Genomic DNA, 7,806 nt, shown 5'->3' with positions numbered 1-7,806 from the left:
TGTTATAAGCAGAAATTCATAAAGTTGGGATTCTCCCATGATTTTCAATTTCAAATAGGCAAAAGGAACACAAGAAATGGGAAAAAAACATCACGACCCTGGAGAGAAACCAAGGCAACGTTTTTTCACTTCCAATTTCGTGAAAAAACGAGTTTTTATCATGAAATTGTATGTTATAAGGCGAAATTCATGTCTCCGCTGAAAATCGACCTTCCACCATGATCTTCAGTTCCAAATAGGCGAAAGAAACTGAAGAAACAGGGAGAAATTTCTCATTGCCCTCGAGAGACGCCAAGGCAACGTGTTTTCCCTTCCAATTTCGTGAACAAACGAGTATTTATCATGATATTGGATGTTATAAGCAGAAATTCATATCTCCTCTAAAAGTCTGGATTCTCCCATGATTTTCAATTTCAAAAAGGCGAAAGGAACTCAAGAAACGGTAAAAAAAACTCACGACCCTGGAGAGAAACCAAGGCAACGTTTTTTCACTTCCAATTTCGTGAAAAAACGAGTTTTTATCATGAAATGTTATGTTATAAGGCGAAATTCATGTCTCCGCTGAAAATCGACCTTCCACCATGATCTGCAGTTCCAAATAGGCAAAAGAAACTGAAGATACAGGGAGAAATTTCTCATTGCCTTCGAGAGACGCCAAGGCAACGTGTTTTCACTTACAATTTCGTGAAATACCGAGTTTTTATCATGATATTGGATGTTATAAGCAGAAATTCATATCTCCGCTAAAAGTCTGGATTCTCCCATGATTTTCAATTTCAAAAAGGCGAAAGGAACTCAAGAAACGGTAAAAAAAACTCACGACCCTGGAGAGAAACCAAGGCAACGTTTTTTCACTTCCAATTTCGTGAAAAAACGAGTTTTTATCATGAAATTGTATGTTATAAGGCGAAATTCATGTCTCCGCTGAAAATCGACATTCTGCCATGATTTTCAATTCCAAATAGTCAAAAGAAACTGAAGAAATAGGGAGAAATTTCTCATTGCAATCGAGAGATGCCAAGGCAACGTGTTTGAACTTCCAATTTCGTGAAATAACGAGTTTTTATCAAGATATTGGATGTTATAAGCAGAAATTCATATCTCCGCTAAAAGTTGGGATTCTCCCATGATTTTCAATTTCAAATAGGTAAAAGGAACTCAAGAAACGGGAAAAAAACCTCACGATCCTGGAGAGAAACCAAGGCAGCGTTTTTTCACTTCCAATTTCGTGAAAAAACGAGTTTTTATCATGAAATTGTATGTTATAAGGCGGAATTCATGTCTCCGCTGAAAATCGACCTTCCACCATGATCTTCAGTTCCAAATAGGCAAAAGAAACTGAAGAAACAGGGAGAAATTTCTCATTGCCCTCGAGAGACGCCAAGGCAACGTGTTTTCACTTCCAATTTCGTGAAAAAACGAGTATTTATCATGATATTGGATGCTATAAGCAGAAATTCATATCTCCGCTAAAAGTCTGGATTCTCCAATGATTTTCAATTTCAAAAAGGCAAAAAGAACTCAAGAAACGGGAAAAAAACCTCACGATCCTGGAGAGAAACCAAGGCAACGTTTTTTCACTTCCAATTTCGTGAAAAAACGAGTTTTTATCATGAAATTGTATGTTATAAGGCGGAATTCATGTCTCCGCTGAAAATCGACCTTCCACCATGATCTTCAGTTCCAAATCGGCAAAAGAAACTGAAGAAACAGGGAGAAATTTCTCATTTCCCTCGAGAGACGCCAAGGCAACGTGTTTTCACTTCCAATTTCGTGAAAAAACGAGTATTTATCATGATATCGGATGTTATAAGTAGAAATTCATATCTACGCTAAAAGTCGGGATTCTCCGATGATTTTCAATTTCAAATAGGCAAAAGGAACTCAAGAAAATGGAAAATAAACCTCACGACCCTGGAGAAAAACCAAGGCAACGTTTTTTCACTTCTAATTTCGTGACAAAACGAGTTTTTATCATGAAATTGTATGTTATAAGGCGAAATTCATGTCTCCGCCGAAAATCGACCTTCCACCATGATCTTCAGTTCCAAATAGGCAAAAGAAACTGAAGAAACAGGGAGAAATTTCTCATTGCCCTCGAGAGACGCCAAGGCAACGTGTTTTCACTTACAATTTCGTGAAATAACGAGTTTTTATCATGATATTGGATGTTATAAGCAGAAATTCATATCTCCGCTAAAAGTCTGGATTCTCCCAGGATTTTCAATTTCAAAAAGGCGAAAGGAACTCAAGAAACGGTAAAAAAAACTCACGACCCTGGAGAGAAACCAAGGCAACGTTTTTTCACTTCCAATTTCGTGAAAAAACGAGTTTTTATCATGAAATTGTATGTTATAAGGCGAAATTCATGTCTCCGCTGAAAATCGACCTTCCACCATGATCTTCAGTTCCAAATAGGCAAATGAAACTGAAGAAACAGGGAGAAATTTCTCATTGCTTTCGAGAGACGCCAAGGCAACGTGTTTTCACTTACAATTTCGTGAAATAACGAGTTTTTATCATGATATTGGATGTTATGAGCAGAAATTCATATCTCCGCTAAAAGTTGGGATTCTCCCATGATTTTCAATTTCAAATAGGTAAAAGGAACTCAAGAAACGGGAAAAAAACCTCACGATCCTGGAGAGAAACCAAGGCAACGTTTTTTCACTTCCAATTTCGTGAAAAAACGAGTTTTTATCATGAAATTGTATGTTATAAGGCGGAATTCATGTCTCCGCTGAAAATCGACCTTCCACCATGATCTTCAGTTCCAAATAGGCAAAAGAAACTGAAGAAACAGGGAGAAATTTCTCATTGCCCTCGAGAGGCGCCAAGGCAACGTGTTTTCACTTACAATTTCGTGAAATAACGAGTTTTTATCATGATACTGGATGTTATAAGCAGAAATTCATATCTCCGCTAAAAGTCTGGATTCTCCCATGATTTTCAATTTCAAAAAGGCAAAAAGAACTCAATAAACGGAAAAAAAACCTCACGACCCTAGAGAGAAACCAAGGCAACGTTTTTTCACTTCCAATTTCGTGAAAAAACGAGTTTTTATCATGAAATTGTTAGTTATAAGGCGAAATTCATGTCTCCGCTGAAAATCGACCTTCCACCATGATCTTCAGTTCCAAATAGGCAAAAGAAACTGAAGAAACAGGGAGAAATTTCTCATTGCCCTCGAGAGACGCCAAGGCAACGTGTTTTCACTTCCAATTTCGTGAAAAAACGAGTATTTATCATGATATTGGATGCTATAAGCAGAAATTCATATCTCCGCTAAAAGTCTGGATTCTCCAATGATTTTCAATTTCAAAAAGGCAAAAAGAACTCAAGAAACGGGAAAAAAACCTCACGATCCTGGAGAGAAACCAAGGCAACGTTTTTTCACTTCCAATTTCGTGAAAAAACGAGTTTTTATCATGAAATTGTATGTTATAAGGCGAAATTCATGTCTCCGCCGAAAATCGACCTTCCACCATGATCTTCAGTTCCAAATAGGCAAAAGAAACTGAAGAAACAGGGAGAAATTTCTCATTGCCCTCGAGAGACGCCAAGGCAACGTGTTTTCACTTACAATTTCGTGAAATAACGAGTTTTTATCATGATATTGGATGTTATAAGCAGAAATTCATATCTCCGCTAAAAGTTGGGATTCTCCCATGATTTTCAATTTCAAATAGGTAAAAGGAACTCAAGAAACGGGAAAAAAACCTCACGATCCTGGAGAGAAACCAAGGCAACGTTTTTTCACTTCCAATTTCGTGAAAAAACGAGTTTTTATCATGAAATTGTTAGTTATAAGGCGAAATTCATGTCTCCGCTGAAAATCGACCTTCCACCATGATCTTCAGTTCCAAATAGGCAAAAGAAACTGAAGAAACAGGGAGAAATTTCTCATTGCCCTCGAGAGACGCCAAGGCAACGTGTTTTCACTTCCAATTTCGTGAAAAAACGAGTATTTATCATGATATTGGATGTTATAAGCAGAAATTCATATCTCCGCTAAAAGTCTGGATTCTCCCATGATTTTCCATTTCAAAAAGGCGAAAGGAACTCAAGAAACGGTAAAAAAAACTCACGACCCTGGAGAGAAACCAAGGCAACGTTTTTTCACTTCCAATTTCGTGAAAAAACGAGTTTTTATCATGAAATTTTATGTTATAAGGCGAAATTCATGTCTCCGCAGAAAATCGACCTTCCACCATGATCTTCAGTTCCAAATAGGCAAAAGAAACTGAAGAAACAGGGAGAAATTTCTCATTGCCCTCGAGAGACGCCAAGGCAACGTGTTTTCACTTCCAATTTCGTGAAAAAACGAGTATTTATCATGATATTGGATGTTATAAGCAGAAATTCATATCTCCGCTAAAAGTCTGGATTCTCCCATGATTTTCAATTTCAAAAAGGCGAAAGGAACTCAAGAAACGGTAAAAAAAACTCACGACCCTGGAGAGAAACCAAGGCAACGTTTTTTCACTTCCAATTTCGTGAAAAAACGAGTTTTTATCATGAAATTGTATGTTATAAGGCGGAATTCATGTCTCCGCTGAAAATCGACCTTCCACCATGATCTTCAGTTCCAAATAGGCAAAAGAAACTGAAGAAACAGGGAGAAATTTCTCATTGCCCTCGAGAGGCGCCAAGGCAACGTGTTTTCACTTACAATTTCGTGAAATAACGAGTTTTTATCATGATACTGGATGTTATAAGCAGAATTTCATATCTCCGCTAAAAGTCTGGATTCTCCCATGATTTTCAATTTCAAAAAGGCGAAAGGAACTCAAGAAACGGTAAAAAAAACTCACGACCCTGGAGAGAAACCAAGGCAACGTTTTTTCACTTCCAATTTCGTGAAAAAACGAGTTTTTATCATGAAATTGTATGTTATAAGGCGAAATTCATGTCTCCGCTGAAAATCGACCTTCCACCATGATCTTCAGTTCCAAATAGGCAAAAGAAACTGAAGAAACAGGGAGAAATTTCTCATTGCCCTCGAGAGGCGCCAAGGCAACGTGTTTTCACTTACAATTTCGTGAAATAACGAGTTTTTATCATGATACTGGATGTTATAAGCAGAAATTCATATCTCCGCTAAAAGTCTGGATTCTCCCATGATTTTCAATTTCAAAAAGGCAAAAAGAACTCAATAAACGGAAAAAAAACCTCACGACCCTAGAGAGAAACCAAGGCAACGTTTTTTCACTTCCAATTTCGTGAAAAAACGAGTTTTTATCATGAAATTGTTAGTTATAAGGCGAAATTCATGTCTCCGCTGAAAATCGACCTTCCACCATGATCTTCAGTTCCAAATAGGCAAAAGAAACTGAAGAAACAGGGAGAAATTTCTCATTGCCCTCGAGAGACGCCAAGGCAACGTGTTTTCACTTCCAATTTCGTGAAAAAACGAGTATTTATCATGATATTGGATGTTATAAGCAGAAATTCATATCTCCGCTAAAAGTCTGGATTCTCCCATGATTTTCAATTTCAAAAAGGCGAAAGGAACTCAAGAAACGGTAAAAAAAACTCACGACCCTGGAGAGAAACCAAGGCAACGTTTTTTCACTTCCAATTTCGTGAAAAAACGAGTTTTTATCATGAAATTGTATGTTATAAGGCGGAATTCATGTCTCCGCTGAAAATCGACCTTCCACCATGATCTTCAGTTCCAAATAGGCAAAAGAAACTGAAGAAACAGGGAGAAATTTCTCATTGCCCTCGAGAGGCGCCAAGGCAACGTGTTTTCACTTACAATTTCGTGAAATAACGAGTTTTTATCATGATACTGGATGTTATAAGCAGAAATTCATATCTCCGCTAAAAGTCTGGATTCTCCCATGATTTTCAATTTCAAAAAGGCGAAAGGAACTCAAGAAACGGTAAAAAAAACTCACGACCCTGGAGAGAAACCAAGGCAACGTTTTTTCACTTCCAATTTCGTGAAAAAACGAGTTTTTATCATGAAATTTTATGTTATAAGGCGAAATTCATGTCTCCGCTGAAAATCGACCTTCCACCATGATCTTCAGTTCCAAATAGGCAAAAGAAACTGAAGAAACAGGGAGAAATTTCTCATTGCCCTCGAGAGACGCCAAGGCAACGTGTTTTCACTTACAATTTCGTGAAATAACGAGTTTTTATCATGATACTGGATGTTATAAGCAGAAATTCATATCTCCGCTAAAAGTCTGGATTCTCCCATGATTTTCAATTTCAAAAAGGCAAAAAGAATTCAAGAAACGGGAAAAAAAACCTCACGACCCTGGAGAGAAACCAAGGCAACGTTTTTTCACTTCCAATTTCGTGAAAAAACGAGTTTTTATCATGAAATTGTATGTTATAAGGCGAAATTCATGTCTCCGCTGAAAACCGACCTTCCACCATGATCTTCAGTTCCAAATAGGCAAAAGAAACTGAAGAAACAGGGAGAAATTTCTCATTGCCCTCGAGAGACGCCAAGGCAACGTGTTTTCACTTCCAATTTCGTGAAAAAACGAGTATTTATCATGATATCGGATGTTATAAGCAGAAATTCATAAAGTTGGGATTCTCCCATGATTTTCAATTTCAAATAGGCAAAAGGAACACAAGAAATGGGAAAAAAACCTCACGACCCTGGAGAGAAACCAAGGCAACGTTTTTTCACTTCCAATTTCGTGAAAAAACGAGTTTTTATCATGAAATTGTATGTTATAAGGCGAAATTCATGTCTCCGCTGAAAATCGACCTTCCACCATGATCTTCAGTTCCAAATAGGCGAAAGAAACTGAAGAAACAGGGAGAAATTTCTCATTGCCCTCGAGAGACGCCAAGGCAACGTGTTTTCACTTCCAATTTCGTGAACAAACGAGTATTTATCATGATATTGGATGTTATAAGCAGAAATTCAAATCTCCGCTAAAAGTCTGGATTCTCCCATGATTTTCAATTTCAAAAAGGCGAAAGGAACTCAAGAAACGGTAAAAAAAACTCACGACCCTGGAGAGAAACCAAGGCAACGTTTTTTCACTTCCAATTTCGTGAAAAAACGAGTTTTTATCATGAAATTGTATGTTATAAGGCGAAATTCATGTCTCCGCTGAAAATCGACATTCTGCCATGATTTTCAATTCCAAATAGTCAAAAGAAACTGAAGAAATAGGGAGAAATTTCTCATTGCAATCGAGAGATGCCAAGGCAACGTGTTTGAACTTCCAATTTCGTGAAATAACGAGTTTTTATCATGATATTGGATGTTATAAGCAGAAATTCATATCTCCGCTAAAAGTTGGGATTCTCCCATGATTTTCAATTTCAAATAGGTAAAAGGAACTCAAGAAACGGGAAAAAAACCTCACGATCCTGGAGAGAAACCAAGGCAGCGTTTTTTCACTTCCAATTTCGTGAAAAAACGAGTTTTTATCATGAAATTGTATGTTATAAGGCGGAATTCATGTCTCCGCTGAAAATCGACCTTCCACCATGATCTTCAGTTCCAAATAGGCAAAAGAAACTGAAGAAACAGGGAGAAATTTCTCATTGCCCTCGAGAGACGCCAAGGCAACGTGTTTTCACTTCCAATTTCGTGAAAAAACGAGTATTTATCATGATATTGGATGCTATAAGCAGAAATTCATATCTCCGCTAAAAGTCTGGATTCTCCAATGATTTTCAATTTCAAAAAGGCAAAAAGAACTCAAGAAACGGGAAAAAAACCTCACGATCCTGGAGAGAAACCAAGGCAACGTTTTTTCACTTCCAATTTCGTGAAAAAACGAGTTTTTATCATGAAATTGTATGTTATAAGGCGGAATTCAT

The sequence above is a fragment of the Venturia canescens genome, chromosome 3 (assembly GCF_019457755.1).
Source record: "Venturia canescens isolate UGA chromosome 3, ASM1945775v1, whole genome shotgun sequence".
In the NCBI taxonomy this organism is placed as follows: domain Eukaryota; kingdom Metazoa; phylum Arthropoda; class Insecta; order Hymenoptera; family Ichneumonidae; genus Venturia; species Venturia canescens.
The sequence above is the reverse complement of the archived record's forward strand: the minus strand, read 5'-3'. Positions refer to the sequence as shown.